The 21207-nt window shown below is 46.3% G+C and overlaps 1 protein-coding gene across 5 annotated transcripts in view; it reads right to left on the reverse strand.

Annotated features, from left to right (window-relative positions):
- Window positions 1-7207, reverse strand: part of TRAF5 (TNF receptor associated factor 5) — a 46409-nt gene extending 39202 nt beyond the window's left edge. For all 5 annotated transcript variants that reach the window (XM_055583043.1, XM_055583042.1, XM_055583041.1 and 2 more), the window contains exon 1: window positions 7130-7207. The gene's annotated coding sequence lies outside the window, so the exon portion shown is untranslated. The remainder of the gene's footprint in view (window positions 1-7129) is intronic.
- Window positions 7208-21207: the final 14000 nt, after the last annotated feature.

Genomic DNA, 21207 nt, shown 5'->3' on the forward strand with positions numbered 1-21207 from the left:
GAACAGGTCTTTAGATAGTTAGATATTTTCAGGAACTGATTTCATAATCCCAAATCCTTGCCTCTCTTCATATCTAGAAAAGCACTAAATCCCTTCATGATGACAACTCCTTGTGACTAGCAGAAAGCCTCTTGTAAAGCAAACATTTGATTGCATTGAACTTCCCCTTCACCAAAATCTTATATATTGACCTTCCCCCACTACCTCTTTGCAGCAGTCTCTCAGAACTATCAGAGGTGCTGTCTCCCAGGCTGCAGTCCTCAATTTGCCCCAAATAAAAGGGAAGTCACAACTCTCAGCTTGTGCGTCTTTTTTTTTAGTCGACAAGGCCTTGCAGCTGTTCAACCCAGCATAACCAGAGTTGATGTAACCCAGCAATATAGTCACAAGGTGGACGAGATAGGGGCTATAGAAGTCACACTTGTTAGACAGATCCAGTGTCGGTCAGTGAACCACTGAACTCATATATATGGAATTTTTGTCAGCATCGAGGAAAGATTGAAAGAATGTACCATCTGCCCATCCAAAGCAAAGACATGGCACTGGACATTTTGGAGGAAGGTCTGTGGGAATGCTATGGAGAGGTTGAAGCAAATCCCAAATTATTGGGTGTTTTTCTATAACAACTAGCTCAATATCAATTCATTCTAGAATAATCTACTTTCCATCCATTAAGAACAACTATTCACCTGGCTCCCTAGGTGGCTTGGTGGTAAAGAATCTGCCTGCCAATGCAGCAGATGCAGGAAATGGAGACAAGGGTTTGATCCCTGGGTTGGGAAGATCCTCAGGAAGAGGAAATGGCAACTGACTCCAGTATTCTTGCCTGAGAAATACCATGGAGAGAGGAGCCTGGAGGGCTACAGTCCATGGGGTCGCAGAGAGTCAGATCCACGGAGCACACACACATTCCTTCCTTCGTATGTCCTGCAGAGACGCCTTTGCCCACAGCCCAGTATTCCCCAGCCTCCTCCCAACTCTCCGTCCTCCCATTCCTCAGGAGGGGCTTCCTGGAATGATCCCACCAGCTTGGTCATTTCTTTTACTCTGCATCTACTTAGCATTCAAGCCTTCACTTTTTTGCCTTTAACCCAGGGAAGCATGGGACGTTATCTTAGGTTGTATCAGGGATACCTGCCCAGTCTCTTCCTCAGAGTCCCCACATCCTGAAGGCAAAAGACAGACTTTCATGACTGGTTCAGCTTAACTCCATGCCCACCCCCACCTCCATCCTCCAGCATCAAGGGCTCCTCTAATGGAGGCTTAGGGCACAGATGGGGCTGTCCCGAGCCACCCCCTTAGGAAGGGAGCACAGAGAGGGCTCTGGCTGGCAGCTTGGCCCCAAGTCGACTCACTCCTCATTCTGCTCTGACCTCACAGTTGATTCCACCGAAATGACGGCTCTGTTTCTGGTGACCAAGCCAGTGCCTGTATTTGGCTTCCCAAATCCATTTTCTTTCTTCTGCTGGGTCCCCATGCTGCCTCGCTGCCCAGCACTATTATTCTTCCAAAGCTGCACTGCTCCGCCCACGAGTCTTCCTCAAGGACTGGAAATCTCCCTTTGACACCCACCCCCTGGAGCTGGGCCTCCTTTTATCTGGGATTGTTAGCCCCCCTCTCTGCCCTCTGCCTGCTGTGGGCTCAGCACAACTTATCTGCACCATGCCCTGCACTGTGCCAGTTCACCTACTCTGGCCCTTGAGGTTGGCCTGGTCTAGAGATTGCAGAGTGGAAGCAATAGGCTAGTTTAAATGATGGTCTACCCTGGTATGTGGCAGGTCTTGTGCTTGTCTGTTTTTAATTTAAATTTGAATGCTTTCAGGCTAGACAAACATTTTCCACCTCCCCAGAGACCCCACAAATCCCTATGCTGTCAAAAACATAAAAGAAGAAAGCCAGCTTTGTTGAATACTTGCCAGACACTAGGCTCTGTGTATATAGTTGGCTCATTTAATCCTTCCAGCAGCCCCAAGTGGGTGACATTACTATCTCTGTTCACCTGTGGGAATACAGAAACTCATGGAAGTTGGGCAACTTGCCCCAACCATACAACGACAACTGGCAAGTCATAAATAACAGATCTGAAGTCCACACTATTTCTACCACACCATGAGTGGAAGGAGTAGGTCTTGATTAGACTCTGCAGTAAGGAGGTCCCCCCTGCAGCAGTGTGGAGAGAAGAGAGACGAGCAGGGAAGTGAGTGAACACACAGCTCAGGGAGTACAGGAAGGAGGGGGCTGGATGGGGGAACTCAGGCAGCAGCCCCGGGGAAAGACAGCAGGTCAGGACCAGCTGAAGACGGGGCAGAGATGATGAGGACGCAGCAGGGATGTTTGTCAGTATCAGGGAGAACGCTTGGGTGAGTGTCTAAGGGGCTCCTATGAAAGTGAAAGTTGCTCAGTCGTGTCCAACTCTTTGCAACCCCGTGGACTACACAGTCCGTGGAATTCTCCAGGCCAGAATACTGGAGTGGGGAGCCTTTCCCTTCTACAGGGGATCTTCCCAACCCAGGGATCGAACCCAGATCTCCCACATTGCGGGCAGATTCTTTACCAGCTGAGCCACAAGGGAAGCCCAAGGGGCTCCTGAAACATCACAAATCAGACTGGCCAAGAAGAGAGCTGGTTGAGAGGCAGATACTTGATCAGCCTTTGCCTAGGAGTGCTGGTTAACCTTGGCTGCACCGCAGGGCTGCAGGGGAGCCCGAGGACACAGCCCTAGCCCTGCTCAGGGTGGGAAGAGGACGAGGAGCGCCAGGTCAAGGAAGGAAACATCAGTGGGGATGGTGTGGCCCCCTTCCAGGAGCCGAGCAGCAGCTGCAGAGCAGGCTGGCGACTGAGGATTAGCAGCCCTGGAAGCCTGCAAAGGGCAACACGGGCAGCGGGGCAGGTGCATGGAGCCGACGAGGAAGAGAACGCCAAGGGCAAGGGCGAGTGCCAGCTGCTCTTTCCAGAATCTGGTCGGTGAAAGGGTGAGGAAGCTGGGGTCTTGTTTAACAGAGATGGAGCATGTGGTGGAGGGGAAGGAGTCAGTGGCCAGGGAATTATGAAGGGAATGGGTCTGTCTCCAAGAGAGGAGAGGGCGGGATCGGGGGTGTAGATGGAGAAGGTGCCCTCCCGCTGGTCAAGAGAGCTCCTTTTCCTCGAGAGAGAGAGAAAAGCTGCAGAGGAGACCTCGGGGATGCTCTGGCTTGGAGAGGAGAAGTGATGATGGAGTGTGGGTCAAGGAAAAAGGTGTGAGGCTCTCCTGGAAGGAAGTGAGCTGGGTACTCCTTCCTGCAAACGCGAACCCTGGGGCGGGGCGCTCCCCGGGCTCCCTCAGTCACCCCCGGGGCCACAGGACTTGCGCCAACACTTGGCTGCATGCTGCTCTCTCTACAGCCCCGTCCCCGCCTGTATGTACCACTGCCTGCCTCCAGGTGCCAATGGGCAGAAAGGACTTATCACTGTCACCGCAAAGGGACTTTGAATTTTTCTATGAGGACCGCTGAGTGTTTTCACTTTTATTTTCCCCCTGGCCCTCCAGCCCACTTCCTCACAAAACAGGGCCTGCTGGGGACCCAAGGGGAACGGCTGCTGTCTGGCCCTCCAAATGCAGTTTCGCTCTGAGCAAAGCAGCAAACTCTGTAGCCTGGCTCTGTCCTCAGCAGCCCTGGGGGTGACTCTGCCCTGCAGCTTGTTCCCCGACACACACACACACACATATGCGCACACATACCCTACCTACAACACTACTGGGGTGAGAGCTCCTGCCCCAGAGGAACGTCGGGAAAAGTCACCATCTGAACAGGCATCGCTATTCAGAGGAGGCCTCAGCCGCTGCCTTCCTCTCCCTGGTCTCCTGACTCTCATTAAAGAATCCAGATGGGTGACAGAGGTGTCAGGCAACCTTTGATGAACGCCCTTCGGGTCCCCCCACCCTCCTGCCCAGAATCCTGATTTCCTCTAGCCACAAAACTATCAGAGCTCATGAACTGGAGTCAGAAGACATGCGCTGGGGTCCTGGCCAATCCCCACGCGCTGTGAGATATTTGAAGTCAAGTCTGAGGCCCAGCTTGCAGCCCAGTAATGTGCAAGAACAGCAGCTGCCTCTCCCTGCTCTCGGGGAGGCGGTGAGAAGTTCAGCAGATGAGACAGCTATTTGTCAACTGGACGGTGCTATGCTGACTTTGGGGTGCAGATGAGTCCTGCTGGCAGCGCAGTGTCTCCAGAGCCCCACCCAGGATGCGTTTCCCAGCCATCGGGCCCCGACCGCTCGAAGCCCAAGGGAGACACACTTCCAGTGAATTCAACACCAGCATCTGTTTAGTTCTCCTCCGTGCCAGACGCCAGGCTACAAACAAGACCAGATACCCTGATTCTCACCCTGAGTTTGCTAGCGGAGGTGGAACTAACACAGGGGGTGTCTGTTCATGCCGTGGCCAGAGTCTCCAGGAGAACTTGCTCTGTGTTACTGGGAACAGATCATCCAGGCATGATCAGAGTCTGAGTCCACTTGTTAGTTGCTCAGTCATGTCTGACTCCTTACCTGCCAGGCTCCTCTGTCCCTGGGATTCTCCAGGCAAGAATACTGGAGTGGGTTGCCATTCCCTTCTCCAGAATATCTTCCGAAACCAGAGATCGAACCTGAACCTCCTACACTGCAGGCAGATTCTTTGCCATCTGAGCCAACAGGGAAGCCCTGGTGGCCCAGCAGTAAAGAATCCACCTACAATGCAGGAGACTTGGGTAGATGTGGGTTTGATCCCTGGGTTGGGAAGATCCTCTGGAGGAGGAAATGTACTCCAGTATTCTTGCCTGGAGAATCCCATGGACAGAGGAGCCTGGCGGGCTACAGTCCATAGGCTATAATTGCAAAGAGTCGGAGGCAACCAAGCATGACAGGCATGCAGGCACCTCCCCTTGTTCACCCCTCGCTGAGCTTGAGGTGGGTGGATGTAGCCCTGAGAAACCAAGGTGAGGGGCCTGGGGCAAAGGAACCACAGTCCTTGGAGACCCAGGCCTGGCCCAGCAGTGGTGCCCAAAGGGTTATTTCACTCTCAGTGCTTCCCCCTCCCCATCTGGGCCATGTGGACAATAATCCTGCTTTGGGCTGACTCTCAAGGGTATCGTGGAGGACAAAATGAGAACAAAATGTCCAGAGTAATGGGAAAAATGCTTTGAAAGGGGAAGGGCTTTATGAACAAGGCTTTAATATTTTCTTCTTCAGGGTCCTCTCCAGTAAAGCTGAGATAATCACAGGAGGTCTGTTTCCCAGGCTAGCCTGATGGGACTGACTCAGAGACATCCAGCCCCCTCTCTCTGCAATTATTCCAGTGGCGACAGCGAGTACTTCCAGTGGATGGGACCCCATTGCCTTTCCATAGTTTTTCCACTACTCTGCCACCCAGGGCGGGTGGATGATGCTTGTGGATCAATGGAAACCCTGCTTGTCCTCAGACCTCAGCCCAGAGGACCCGAGAAAGTCTCCCCCTCCACCACCAACCCTCTGGCAGGGCTTCCACAGTTTGGCTCAGACAGAAGGCTTTCTTCTCCCAGTGTCTAGAACCCAGAGAGAGAGAGATTCCAGCATCTGAGGGTCAGCCCATTCCACTGAGTCCAAAACAAGAACCAAAACAGTAACAACAACAACCTTGATAAATAAAGGTTGGACATTTTCTGCCTCCAATGCACCTTCATCTCTTCAGAAGCAACGTCTGTCTTTCTTGTTTAAATTGAAGTTGGAGGTGAGAGTGTTCAGATGATAAGGTTTTCACCCAAACCATCAATCGCGCTAACACCCCTGTCTTCAGCTGTCTGTGGGAAAGGCAAGGCAGGCAGCTGCATGCTCCATTTGAGAGGTTCTAGCCCAGGCTTTCCCTGCCTAAAATTATCTCACCCCCCTCCCCCAGAACTGTTCTATACCCAGAAGCACTTCAACCAATTTTCATTTTATGTCTCCTTTTAAAATGCAAGTATCTCTGAAAGAAGGAAAGTATTCCACTGGCCCTTCCCCACTTCTCACCCAGCACTGGTGCCCAATAAATATTTACTGAATTCAGTTGGTTACTAGAGGCCTGTCCGGAAGGGACACGGGTCAGAGCCCAGGGCTGTGGAGGGTGGGGTGCGCAGGGGACAGTCCCGGCCGGGAGCCACGCCTCCTTTCACTAACCCCACCGCGAGCGCATAGCAGCCCTGCCTGTCACTGCGAGGTAACCGACTTCTTATGAAAGTAAATCTGAAATAGCCAAATATGGAAACTCTGCAGGAGGGGGCAGAAACAGCCCAGAAAGTCAGAGGAGACTCTGCCCGGGGGTTAGTAGCAAGAGCAGTGGCCCCAGAATTCACTGAGAATTCTCAGAACTGCCAAAACCCTGCAGAGCAGTAACAAGGGCGAGGCCATCTGCTGTGGAGAAGCCAGTTTCCACCAATTCTCTGGGTGTTCCCTGGACAACTCGTTCCTACCTGAGTCTTGGGCAAGACCCCTTTGAGCTCTCCTTGGCTGGGGGTGAGGGTGGTTCTAAATGAGGACGCCCAATCGAACGGCTCCCCTGAGGTTCCATGCATGCCAGTATTTAAGCTTTATTCTAGAATATTCTGGCTGGAAAGTCCTGCAAAAGTGTAAAGAGGGGATGCCTCACGGCGCGATGGGGAAAGACAGGGGTTTGCAGGCGCGCGTGCCAGGCACGCCTAAAGTCCTTCCCCGGCCCGCACACCCCGACCTGCCTCTGGTCCGCGGAGTGGACACCCTCGCCCTGGAGGCGCTCCCCAGCTCGGGACCCCCAGTCTCCATTCTCGGAATACCCCTTCTCTGCTCAGAAAACTAGCTCCGGGGCCCGGAACCCAACGGCCCCCCGCCCATACACACCGCACCCACTCGCCCGCATCAGGGGCCACCTGCCCCGCCGGCTTCTCCCGACCCGGGGTCCGGGCCCCGGGGCCTCCTCGCGTGCACCCCACTCTCCCACTCGCGGCCTTCGGGGACTCGCCGGGAGCGAGCGGGGAACAGGCGGCTGGGCCGGGCTGCGGGGAGGCAGCTGCGGGGCTCCTGCCGCCGACGTGTTTTCGGTTTCAAAGTCAACGCGACGCGCTGAGAAGCGGTGCTCGGTGCGCTCCCTCCGACCCCACGCGACGATCCACCCGGACTCACCTGGGCTCGGCGCGCTGGCGCTCGCAGGGCGCCTGGCTGCTCCGAGGCAGCGGCTGTGAAGCAGGGGCTCGGCTCTCAGCCGCGGGGCCCCTCCCGCCGAGGGAAGGGGGCGGGCCCGGCCCCGGAGAGGCGGGGCCTGGGAGGGGGCCAGGGAGCGAGCGCGGGGAGGGGCGCCGGGCCCCCAGCGAGGGCGGACGCGCCGGCAGGTGCTGGACGGGATGCTGAGAGACAGGTAGAAAACCGGGCAGTTGGAGACCTAACCGACCCTCCCTCGAATTTTGAGTATCTACAAAGAGAAATCATCCCTGATTTCCTTGGCTGCATTTGAACTGTACCCGTCTTACCCTTCAATCAGGGACAACTAGGCTCAGCCAGCCCTTTCATATTTTGACGCAATGGCAACCCACTCCAGTACTCTTGCCTGGAAAATTCCATGGACGGAGGAGCCCGGTAGGCTACAGCCCATGGGCTCGCAAAGAGTCGGACACGACTGAGTGACTTCTCTTTCCTTTCCTGAAGGTGTGTTAGTCGCTCAGTCGTGTCCCACTCTTTGAGACCCCACAAACTTTAGCCTGCCAGGCTCCTCTGTCCGTGGGATTTTCTAGGCAAGAATACTGGAGTGGGTTGCCATTCCCTTCTCCAAGGGAATCTTCCCAGCCTAGGGATCAAACCCGGGTCTCCTGCATTGCAGGCTGATTCTTTAACATCTCAGCCACCAGAGGTCTGGTTCAAATCAAGCCCTCCTGACCTTCCTTTACAGCAGGACCAATTTGCCAGCCCCCTCCTTGCTGGCCTAGCAATCCCTTCGAGTTGTAGGGCTTGCCATTGTACCTAGGACTCTCCAGACATCTCCTGTGATCTTAAAAACCTTGTGAAGTAGACCTGGGCATGCCCATTTTACACATGAGCCATCTGATGCCCAGAGAGGTGACATGAAATAATGTGCCCAAGGTGTAACACCCAGCAAGTGCCAGAACTTCCTCTTGAGTCCAGGTCTCCCTACTCCCAAATATCGGACTCTTTCTTACACCACTTCTCTCCATGAGTTTATGTTCTAACTGATATTTGTATTCCACATAAATCTCCTCTGTGAAGGTTGATGGAGCATGAAGATCATGGATTTTAGAATATAATGGGCCAAAATTCCAATTCTAGTTCCTTCACTTTCAGTTAGGCAACCTTGGGAAATTTACTCAACTGCCTGGGCTTCAATTACTCATCAGAGAGGGTTAATAATAACATGCACTATTCAGATATGCACAGGAGCCAGGCAGGAAACACACAGGAGAGGTGAAAGTTGTAGTCACGGGGAAGGGGAGGGATGCCGCTGCACTGAAGACCATGTGTAGAGTCCAGAGGAGCAGCCAGGCTCCCTGCCAGCCTGTCCTTATCTGATTGCTTCTTTTTCAACAAGAGCCAGAAATCCAGATTCAAACCTTTTGGTTGGCAAGTCAGATTAACGATTTCATGGAGAGACAGGGCCTGTGGTCACCTTCACTTACGCTTGCCTACACGCACCTCCTTTCTCATGGTCCACCCTTCACCCCCACACTCCCCAGGATGCTTACAAATCAATATGCTTTTGTAAGCTTATATCTCCTTTCACTGGCTAAAATCACAATGTCTTGAATGCATACATGCAGGTATGCTCAGGGCCCTGATACTGTTACTAAATATGATTCAATTGTCTCTCTCCATCCCTCTTGCCCATCAATCGAATAAAGCAGCCTATTTGTCTCAAGAATGATATCCAAGCTTTAAATATGATGAGATCAGATTGTGGGATAGAAAGTGAATCTTTTAGTGATGGGAAGGGGATGTCACATAACTCCAGGGCTGGGAGTCTCAGTGTGAAGATAGAGGAATTTCAGATAGGTGGTAGTCAAAACTCAAGGACATGTTCCCAGTTCCCCTTGTTGATCACATAGCCCTGGGCAAGGTGTCTGGGAGAAGAGAGAAAACCAATCCTGGGACATAGCTGATGAAGGAGACATTATCTCTCTCCTCAAGGACCTTGAAGATGGATGGGAAGAAGAGGACATAAATACACTTTAAATAGCAGAAACACACATTAAACATTAGAAGATGATAGCTCATATTAAGTTTTATTATACACCAGGTACTGTGCTCAGTATTTTATCTATATTTACCCATTTAATCATCAGCCCTATTTTACAGTTTGAAAAGCTCATCTCTTGAACACTTTGCCCCAAATTGTAAAATTCTTAGTTTTGGGGGAGGTGGGATTTGAATATGGGGAGTCTGGTTTTTGTGGGCTTTTGGCACAGATGGTAAAGAATCCATCTGCAATGCAGGAGACCTGGGTTCAATCCCTGGGTTGGGAAGATCCCCTGGCAAAGAGAACGGCTACCCACTCCAGTATTCTGGCCTGGAGAACTCCATGGACAGAGAAGCCTGTTAGGGTTGCAGTCGGACATGACTGAGTGACTTTCACTTCACTTCAGTCACTACACCACATTGCCCCTCAAAAAAATGGTTGATGTGACATCAGACAAAACAGCTGAGGAGATGAATTTTGGCGGTTTTAGTGTTCTCAAAATATTTGCAGTATTCTAAACAGAATCCAGTTTTCAAGCTAAATTCATCTACAAAAATAAGGGCAGGATTGGACTATACACTTAATTTTTGCACAGAAGGGATAAACTTTTAGTCTGGGTAGGTTCTAAACACCCTAAGATTACTTCCCTACTTCAGACCAGGCCTTCAGCTGTTTAATTTGCTGGGTAAATTGGTAAGGATACGAGATGGCAGCCTTGGCGGTCAGCGGAATGAGGATGGAGTGGAGAGGGCGCCACCTGCTGGAATGATGGATGGATGCATTATTTTCCTCAGGCTGCCCCTTTCTGCAGAGGGATCAATATTGTGGGTTAGTTCAGTTCAGTTCAGCTGAGTTCAGTCGCTCAGTCATGTCCGACTCTTTGCGACTCCATGAATCGCAGCACGCCAGGCCTCCCTGTCCATCTCCAACTCCCGGAGTTCACCCAGACTCACGTCCATCGAGTCAGTGATGTCATCCAGCCATCTCATCCTCTGTCGTCCCCTTCTCCTCCTGCCCCCAATCCCTCCCAGCATCAGAGTCTTTTCCAATGAGTCAACTCTTCGCATGAGGTGGCCAAAGTACTGGAGTTTCAGCTTTACCATCATTCCTTCCAAAGAAATCCCAGGGCTGATCTCCTTCAGAATGGACTGGTTGGATCTCCTTGCAGTCCAAGGGACTCTCAAGAGTCTTCTCCAACACCACAGTTCAAAAGCATCAATTCTTCGGTGCTCAGCCTTCTTCACAGTCCAACTCTCACATCCATACATGACCACAGGAAAACCCATAGCCTTGACTAGACGAACCTTCGTTGGCAAAGTAATGTCTCTGCCTCTGAATATGCTATCTAAGTTGCTCATAACTTTCCTTCCAAGGAGTAAGCGTCTTTTAATTTCATGGCTGATCACCATCTGCAGTGATTTTGGAGCCCCAAAAAATAAAGTCTGACACTGTTTCCACTGTTTCCCCATCTATTTCCCATGAAGTGATGGGACCCCATGCCATGATCTTCGTTTTCTGAATGTTGAGCTTTAAGCCAACTTTTTCACTCTCCAACTTTCACTTTCATCAAGAGGCTTTTTAGTTTCTCTTCACTTTCTGCCATAAGGGTGGTGTCATCTGCATATCTTGAGATTATTGATATTTCTCCCGGCAATCTTAATTCCAGCTTGTGCTTCTTCCAGTCCAGCGTTTCTCATGATGTACTCTGCATATAAGTTAAATAAGCAGGGTGACAATATACAGCCTTGATGTACTCCTTTTCCTATTTGGAACCAGTCTGTTGTTCCATGTCCAGTTCTAACTGTTGCTTCCTGACCTGCATACAAATTTCTCAAGAGGCAGATCAGGTGGTCTGGTATTCCCATCTCTTTCAGAATTTTCCACAGTTTATTGTGATCCACACAGTGAAAGGCTTTGGCATAGTCAATAAAGCAGAAATAGATGTTTTTCTGGAATTCTCTTGCTTTTTCCATGATCCAGCGGATGTTGGCAATTTGATCTCTGGTTCTTCTGCCTTTTCTAAAACCAGCTTGAACATCAGGAAGTTCACGGTTCACATATTGCTGAAGCCTGGCTTGGAGAATTTTGAGCATTACTTTACTAGCGTGTGAGATGAGTGCAATTGTGCTGTAGTTTGAGCATTCTTTGGCATTGCCTTTCTTTGGGATTGGAATGAAAACGGACCTTTTCCAGTCCTGTGGCCACTGCTGAGTTTTCCAAATTGGCTGGCATATTGAGTGCAGCACTTTCACAGCATCATCTTTCAGGATTTGAAATAGCTCAACTGGAATTCCATCACCTCCACTAGCTTTGTTTGTAGTGATGCTTTCTAAGGCCCACTTGACTTCACATTCCAGGATGTCTGGCTCTAGGTCAGTGATCACACCATCGTGATTATCTGGGTCGTGAAGATCTTTTTTGTACAGTTCTTCTGTGTATTCTTGCCATCTCTTCTTAATATCTTCTGCTTCTGTTAGGTCCATACCATTTCTGTCCTTTATCGAGCCCATCTTTGCGTGAAATGTTCCCTTGGTATCTCTAATTTTCTTGAAGAAAGCTCTAGTCTTTCCCATTCTGTTGTTTTCCTCTATTTCTTTGCATTGATCGCTGAAGAAGGCTTTCTTATCTCTCCTTGCTATTCTTTGGAACTCTGCATTCAGATGCTTATATCTTTCCTTTTCTCCTTTGCTTTTTGCTTCTCTTCTTTTCACAGCTATTTGTAAGGCCTCCCCAGACAGCCATTTTGCTTTTTTGCATTTCTTTTCCATAGGGATGGTCTTGATCCCTGTCTCCTGTACAATGTCACGAACCTGATTCTATAGTTTATCAGGCACTCTATCAGATCTAGTCCCTTAAATCTATTTCTCACTTCCACTGTATAATCAGAAGGGATTTGATTTAGGTCATACCTGAATGGTCTAGTGGTTTTCCCTACTTTCTTCAATTTAAGTCTGAATTTGGCAATAAGGAGTTCATGATCTGAGCCACAGTCAGCTCCTGGTCTTGTTTTTGCTGACTGTATAGAGCTTCTCCATCTTTGGCTGCAAAGAATATAATCAATCTGATTTTGGTGTTGGACATCTGGTGATGTCCATGTGTAGAGTCTTCTCTTGTGTTGTTGGAAGAGGGTGTTTGTTATGACCAGTGCATTTTCTTGGCAAAACTCTATTAGTCTTTGCCCTGCTTCATTCCGTATTCCAAGGCCAAATTTGCCTGTTACTCCAGGTGTTTCTTGACTTCCTACTTTTGCATTCCAGTCCCCTATAATGAAAAGGACATCTTTTTTGGGCGTTGGTTCTAAAAGGTCTTGTAGGTCTTCGTAGAACCATTCAACTTCAGCTTCTTCAGCATTGCTGGTTGGGGCCTAGACTTGGATTACTGTGATATTGAATGGTTTGTTTGCCTTGGAAACGAACAGAGATCATTCTGTTGTTTTTGAGATTGCATCCAAGTACTGCATTTCAGACTCTTTTGTTGACCATGATGGCTACTCCATTTCTTCTGAGGGATTCCTGCCCGCAGTAGTAGATATAATGGTCATCTGAGTTAAATTCACCCATTCCAGTCCATTTCAGTTCACTGATTCCTAGAATGTCGACATTCACTCTTGCCATCTCTTGTTTGACCACTTCTAATTTGCCTTGATTCATGGACCTGACATTCCAGGTTCCTATGCAATATTGCTCTTTACAGCATCAGACCTTGCTTCTATCACCAGTCACATCCACAGCTGGGTATTCTTTTTGCTTTGGCTCCATCCCTTCATTCTTTCTGGAGTTATTTCTCCACTGATCTCCAGTAGCATATTGGGCACCTACTGACCTGGGGAGTTCCTCTTTCAGTATCCTATCATTTTGCCTTTTCCTACTGTTCATGGGGTTCTCAAGGTGAGAATACTGAAGTGGTTTGCCATTCCCTTCTCCAGTGGACCACATTCTGTCAGATCTCTCCACCACGACCCACACATCTTGGGTTGCCCCATGGGCATGGCTTAGTTTCATTGAGTTAGACAAGGCTGTGGTCCTAGTGTGATTAGATTGACTAGTTTTCTGTGAGTATGGTTTCAGTGTGTCTGCCCTCTGATGCCCTCTTGCAACACCTACTGTCTTACTTGGGTTTCTCTTACCTTGGGCGTGGGGTATCTCTTCATGGCTGCTCCAGCAAAGCGCAGCCACTGCTCCTTACCTGGACGAGGGGTATCTCCTCACAGCCGCCCTTCCTGACCTTCAAAGTGGGATGGCTCCTCTAGGCCCTCCTGTACCTGTGCAGCACGGCTCCTTGGACGTGGGGTTGGGTTACTTAGAGTAGGGTAAAATGTCCTATCTTCTATCATGGAGAGATCGGTAAGATAAGATAAGGAGGAAAAATCCTCTCTTTGGGCCATAGATTGCACGTCTGACATCATTTGCAAGCTACAATGGAAAGTTCTTGCCCACAACGGAACCACATGTGGAAAGCGTGATACAGCAGCAAAACACCTCCCAGGCAAAGAGCAAAACCGCAGGGTCCTAAGCATATAGAATGCTTCCCTGCTCTTTAAACAAGTCCTGCCTTGAGACAATAAGTGAATGCATGCCTGTGGATTTTCTGTGTTTAATTTCTTGATCCAGTGATACGTGGTCCCTTTGCTTTCATCTGGAGAAGGCAATGGCAACCCACTCCAGTGCTCTTGCCTGGAAAATCCCATGGATGGAGGGGCCTGGTGGGCTGCAGTCCATGGGGTCACTAGGAGTTGGACACGACTGAGCAACTTCACTTTATTTTTTCACTTTCATGCATTGGAGAAGGAAATGGCAACCCACTCCAGTGTTCTTGCCTGGAGAATCCCAGGGGCGTGGGAGCCTGGTGGGCTGCCATCTCTGGGGTCACACAGAGTCGGACATGACTGAAGCGACTTAGCAGCAGCAGTTACTTTCATCAAATAAACTTTACCCACTGACTCTGCTTGTCAGTGTGCTGAGCACCACAGGGAGAGAGGCAGGGAGTGCTGGGGGTGGGGGCTTCAACCAGGACCAGTGTAATTGTTTTAAAAAACTCCTTTCCCAAATGTACATCCGTTGTCTGGATGTATCACAGTTTGTTTATTCATTCACTTACTGAAAGAACATCTTGGTTGCTCCCTGATATCTCAGTTGGTAAAGTATCTGCCTGCAGTGCAGGAGACCCCAATTCAATTCCTGGGTCAGGAAGATCTGCTGGAGAAGACAGCAGAAGACAGGCTACCCACGACAGTATTCTTGGGCTTTTCTTGTGGCTCAGCTGGTAAAGAATCTGCCCACCATGCAGGAGACCTGGGTTCGATCCCTGGGTTGGGAAGATCCCCCCAGAAATGATTTGATTTCCCAGTCCTGATGGTTGTTCCCAGGTTTGGGCAATTATGAATAAAAGCTGCTATAATAATTCATGTGCAGGTTTGGTATGAACACACATCTCCTAAATACATGCATCCAGCAGCTGCTCTTTTAGCTTAGTAGCTCAAGAAAGGCCCATACTTCTTTTGTTCTACTTGCTTCACTCAGTTCTCATCTAGGTTCACTACCAACTTAAGGAAAACAGACTTATACTGTACCTGTATGTTCTGTCTTTGTTCCAGGGGGTCTCCACTCAGTACACACACTGACCCACTCCCCTCTCTGTTCTGTAGGAGAAATGAGATTTTTATTATTTTAAAATTAGGCCTGCTGTCTTCATCATTGTTGTTTGCTGGTTAGTTGCTCGGTCGTGTCTGACTCTTTGCAACGCCATGGACTGCAGCTCGCCAGGCTTCTCTGTCCATGGGATTTCCCAGGCAAGAATACTGGAGTGGGTTGCCATTCCCTTCTCCAGTCTTCATCATATGCTTGGCTAAATGTGGATTCTGTCCATTTTGACAGTTCCTTTAATAAGATTCACACATACAAATTCCCATAAGTGCTTAGAAAGACATTTTAATGTATTAATTCTGCCTAATCCCTGTAAGACATTAAACTATAGGTTTTAAGGTTATTATTTAACACTTAGGAAGTATGAAGTAAGATCAGGGGTTTGATTGGCATGATTTGGTTTTGTTAGACTTTGTAATAAGTTAGTAACAAGGAAGACTTTTTTAAAACATATTTCTTCTTTCTGAGAATTGTGGCTACTCTATGTGAAGAGATTTTAAACAACACTTGTGTAAACTCTGTGACCATATCCTCTGTTTTATAGAAAACAGGACAGAAGAATTAATAAGGAAAGGCAGAAGCTGAGGAAGGGGGTTATCCTGGGAAAATTTGACAAAGTTCAAATATCTTTGATTCCAGCCACACCTCAGTATTCTGTGACCTGCCCCTGTGTCCTGAGAAATCCCATGCGATCTTCTGTGGGCCCGATGGGGCCTCTCACTATGGAAGCACTGGGATCCCTGCACATACTTTTGTTTTGTACTTTTCCCATTTTTAAACAACTTTACTGTTGTATTTTCAATATCATTCACCCAATGAATTTCATTAGTTGTATACAGTTATGCAATCATAACCATCATGAAATTTTAGAACAAATCCATCACCCCTGTGTCCTCTTGGGGGGTCAGTCCCTGCTCCCAGCCCTGGACTAAGGCAAGGAAAATCTGCTTCCTGTTTCTAGAGGTTTGTATTTTCCGGAAATTTTCTGTAAATAAACAGATTGCACTTTGTGCCAGCTGGCATCGTGTTTCTGAGGTTCATCATTTTGTCGCATTTATCAGTAGTTTCTTCATTTTAATTGTTGCGTAGTATGCCGTTGTAGAGATACACTGCATTTTGTTTATCCGTTCACCAACTGATTGATATTTGGATTATTTTCAGCTTTGTGCTATTATAAATAATGCTGCTATGAATAAAAGAAAAAAAAAGAATGCCACCGTGAATATTTGAATACTAGTTTTTGTGTGGACATAAATTTTCTTTCTCTTTAGGCAGACCTAGGAATAAAATTACTGGGTTGCATTGTACTTGAACATTTAATCTGTGGGAAATTGCCAAACAGTTTTGCAAAGTGGCTTATCACTGCAGCATATTACATTTCTACCAGCTCTGTGAGGGGGTTCCAGTTTCTCCACATCCGTGACAACAGTTGGTATCATCAGTCTTTTTAATGAGCCGTTCTCGTGGGTGTTATACGTACCTTGTGGCTTTACTTTGCATTTCCCTTGTGACTAACAACATCTTTGCAGGTGTTCATTTTCCATTTGCATATCTTCTTTGGCAAATGTCTATTCAAATCTTCTGCCTCTATTTTTTGTTCTCTTATTATTGACTTGTAAGAGTTATTATTGTTTAGTTCCGAGTTCATATGTATTCTAGGTACAAATCTTTTAAACTTTATGTTTTGTAAGTATTTTCTCGTGGTCAAATGACTTCCCTTTTTAATTTCTTAGTTGCATCCTTTGAAAAGATCTTTTAAAATCTTGAAGAATCCAGTTTGTCAGTTTTTTTTCTATTATAGATCATGCTTTTGGTTACATATTTTCTCCTAAAAGTTTATAGTTTTAGGCTATACACTCTGGCATATAATCAGTTTCAAGTTAATTTTTATGCACAACTTTTTTTTTTCTTTCCATACAGATATTCTACCCTTTCTGCCATTGAATTACCCTGGCACTTTCACTGAAAATCAACTGATCAAACATTTGTGAGTGATTTCTGGACTCTATTCTGTTCCATTGATCTATGTTTCCATCGTTATACCAATTTCACATTGTCTTCATTACTATAACTTTATAACAAGTATGGAAATCACTTAGGGTTAAGTCACTCCATTTTTTTCCTTGTTTTTCAAAAATTTTTCGGCTAGTCTAAGTTCCAGGTTGCCATTTCGTTTTGTAAATAAAGTTTCATTGACATATGGCAATACCTGTCCATTGTGAATTTTCTATGACTGTTTTTGAACTACATTGGTAAAGATGAATAGTTGCAACAAGGATAGTGGAGACTGAAAAGCCTAAAATATTTACTGTCTGGCCATTTAGAGAAAAAGTTTCCTGGCTCCTGGCTTAGCTCCTTGCATTACTATATAAATTTTGGAATTAGCTTATTAATTTGTACACAACAAGTCTACTACAATTTTGATAGGGATTGGGTTGAAGATATAAGTCAATTTGAGAAGAACGGCCACCTTAACAATATTAAGTCTTCCAATTCATGAATATGGTATGTGGTTCCCCCTCCCATTTATTTAGATCCTCTCTAATTTGACTCAGGACTACTTAATGTACTTCAGTGAACAGGTTGTTCCCATTTGTGGTAAAATTTATTCTTAGATATTTTATTCTTTTTAATCACTTCAGTTCAGTTGCTCAGTCGTGTCCGACTCTTTGTGACCCCATGGACTGCAGCATGCCAGGTCTCCCTGTTATTAATACTATTGTAAATAAAATTGTTTTCTTAATTCTATTTTCAGATCATTCATTGCTAGTACATAAAAATATAACTGATTTTCTATTAATCTTGTATCTTGTGACCTTCTTGAATTCATTATTCTTTAAGTGCTTTAGAGGTTTATTAGTATGTCATCTACATGTCGGATCCAGTACTCTTGCCTGGAGAATCCCATGGATGGAGGAGCCTGGTAGGCTGCAGTCCATGGGGTCGCGAAGAGTCAGACGCGACTGAGCAACTTCACTTTCACTTTTCACTTCATGCATTGGAGAAAGAAATGGCAACCCACTCCAGTGTTCTTGCCTGGGGAATCCCAAGGACGGCAGAGCCTGGTAGGCTGCTGTCTATGGGGTCGCACAGAGTCGGACACGACTGAAGCGACTTAGCAGCAGCAGCAGCATCTACATGTCATCATGTCATCTACAAATAAAGACAATTTTTGTTCTGCCTTTCCAATCTGTAAGCCTTTATTTTTCTTGCCTTATTGAATTGGCTTAACAGTAAAATGTTTATTAGAAATGATGAGAGCAGTCATCCTTAGCGGATTCCAATCCTAGGGTAAAGCATTCAGTTAAGTGTGCTATTACTTACAGGCTTCTTGTGGATTTTTCTTTTTTCTTTTTTTTTTTTAAATCAGGTTGAGAAGTTCTCTTGTATTTCTAGTTCTTTGGGAGCTAGTTCTTTTTTTTTTTTTTTTTTTATCATGAATGGGAGTTGGATTAGTCAAATGTCTTTTCTGTGTCCATTGTTATGATCATTTGCCTTTTCCCTTTATTATTATAATTTATCACAATGATTCTCAACTGAGGGGTTTGCTCCCAGAGACATTTGGTAATGGCTGGAGACATTCTGGTGGCTTCCCAGGGGTGCTAGTGGTAAAAAACCTGCCTGCCAATGCTGGAGATGTAAGAGGCGTGGGTTCTATCCCTGGGTCGGGAAGACCCCCCTGGAGGAGGACATGGCAGGCCACTCCCGTATTCTTGCCTGGAGAATCCCATGGACAGAGGAGCCTGGCAGGCTACGGTCCACAGGGTCACACAGAGTCGGACACAACTGAAGTGACTGAGCAGGAGCATTGTGATGTTTTCTGCCTTACCACAATTTTCTTCTTGATCTAATGCATTTTCTGTCTGAAGGATTTTTTATTTTGTTGATCTTTTCAAGAAGCAAGTACTGGTTTCAGGGATTTTTTTTTCTATTATTTTCCTGGTATTTATTTCATTTAACTATTTTTATTTCCTCTTTTGTGTTATATATACTCTTTTCTTTCTAGCTTTAAAAGAAGAAACTGTAGACGATTGACTTTTTCTTCCTGTATAATATAAACATTTAAAGTTATCAACTTCCTTCTAGGCACAACTTTGCTGTAGCCAATGATTTTTATATAGTTTTTACTCATATTCAAGATATCTCCTAATTTCTCTTGTAACTTATTTTCTGACCCATAACTTATTTAAAAATCAGTTAATTTCCAAAGATTTAAGATTTTCCAGATTTCTGTTGGTGATTTCCAGTTCCATTGTACCTAGAGAACATATTCTGGATAATTTGAACACTTTTTCATTTATTAAAACTTATTTATGGCACACAATATGGTCTGTTCTTGGAAATATTTCATGTGTACATGAACAGAATGTTTATTCTGGTGCTGTTGGGTGGAATATTCTATAAATTTCAATTTCATAAAAGTGGTTGATAGTGTTGTTCAAATCATCTATATTCTTACTCATTTTTGGTTTTCATGTTCAATCATCTCTTAAGAGATGGGTATTAAAGTCAAATCCATTGACTTTAACGGATTTGCCTTTTTCTTCTTGCAGTTCTATCAGGGATCCTCCTGATGAATTGGCATCTTTATCATTATTCAGTGAATATCTCTATCTTTGACAATGTTCTTTGCTTTGAAGTCTGACATTTAGTTACTCCAACTTTCTTTTCATCGTTAAGATGGTGTATCTTTGTCCATTGTATTAGTTTCTATTGCTGCATAGAAACAGAGTTTGTCTGGTAGCTCAGATAGTGAAGAATCTGCCTGCAATGCAGGAGACCCAGGTTCGATCTTTGGGTCGGAAAGATCCCCTGGAGAAGGACATGGCAACCCACTCCAGTATTCTTGCCTGGAGAATTCCATAGACAGAGGAGCCTGACAGGCTACAGACCAGGGGATAAAAAAGAGTCGGACACAACTGAAGTGACTTAGCCCCCACCCCCCCCCCCACACACACACAGCTGCATAAAAAATTACCCCCAAAGTTAGCAGCTCACAACACTTTACACTGTTGTCACAGTTTCTGTTAAGAAATTTAGACACAGCTTAGCTGAAGTTCTCTGCTTCAAGGCCTCTCAGACTGCAACCAAGGCGTTGGCTGAACTCTAGTTATCCCAAGGTCCAACTGGGGAAGGATCCACTTTTAAGTAGACATAATTGTTGGTAGGGTTCAGTTCCTGGCAGATTGTTATTCTGAGAGTTTTGTGCCATCTATTGGCACCAGGCTTGCCTCAGATCCTTGCCCCAAGGGCCTCTCCAACATGGAAGCTTGCTCCATCGAAGCATGCAGGCAGAGAAGTCTAACACAGAAGTCCCCGTTTTTTAGCCTAACCATCACTTTTGTTGTATTCTGTTGGTCGGAAGTTGAGTCACTAAGCCTGGTCCACACTGAGTCCAGCCCTGTCACAATGACATGAACACCAGGAAGTATGAATCCTTGGAGTCTGCTCTGTATATCTGCCTTGAACTTGAGGTATTTATGGATCCTTTTGGGAATGTCAGTGTTTTCCTGCTCTTTTGCCTTTGTGGAGCTGAGAGGTTCTTTGATTCTGTGAGATTTTGGTCTCCATCTGCTGGTGGCACCTTCTCTTGCTTCCTGGCACTGGTCATTTCACCAAAATTTAGGGAAGAAAATAACTAAACTGAGGCACAGAGGTGAAGTAACTTTCAGTGGAGTTGGAAAAAATGTCACCACGGTAGAGGGAGAAATCTTTTTATATGTAAGTGACAAATCCCTCAACAATTCTGATTGTTTTCAAATTCTCTTTTGGAAAGGCACAGCATGTGAACTGAAACAGTCTTGAGAATAAAGGCCTTTTTAAGTCAAATTCTGCCAATTATGAAAACTGCTCTGGACAGTGATAGATACCTTGTATTGTATTATTCAGATTTTCTTAGTTACTGGTAGTTGTACCTTATCTATTTAAGTAAGATTAAGTTAGACTTTAAACCTTTCTTAAAATGACTCAGAAAAAAAAATACATTATATAAAGCATTCTGAAGATTACCTTTATGCCATTTACAGTGTGAAGACCACTCCTAGGTATCTTCACTTTACTTTCCAACATCTTTTCCTGAGCCTACTCATTCAAATTCTAGCTTTAGGATTATAAAATTCCGATCATCACTCAGCAAAGATCCATTCCCTATCACTATCCTACTTTAAATCTGGCAACGACAATTTGCAAACATCTCAATCCAACACTAATTTCTGGTCTTCATCGTTTCTGCCTTAAATGTTCTTCTGAAAACATCAAAAGGGAAGATAATGCCACATGGCCTTTTAGACACAGCCCCAGTGGCTCAGTGGTAGAGTCCACCTGCAATGCAATGCAGGAGGAGCCACAGCAGACATGGGTTTGACCCCTGGGTTGGG

This window comes from Bubalus kerabau, chromosome 5 (assembly GCF_029407905.1).
Source record: "Bubalus kerabau isolate K-KA32 ecotype Philippines breed swamp buffalo chromosome 5, PCC_UOA_SB_1v2, whole genome shotgun sequence".
Lineage (NCBI taxonomy): Eukaryota > Metazoa > Chordata > Mammalia > Artiodactyla > Bovidae > Bubalus > Bubalus kerabau.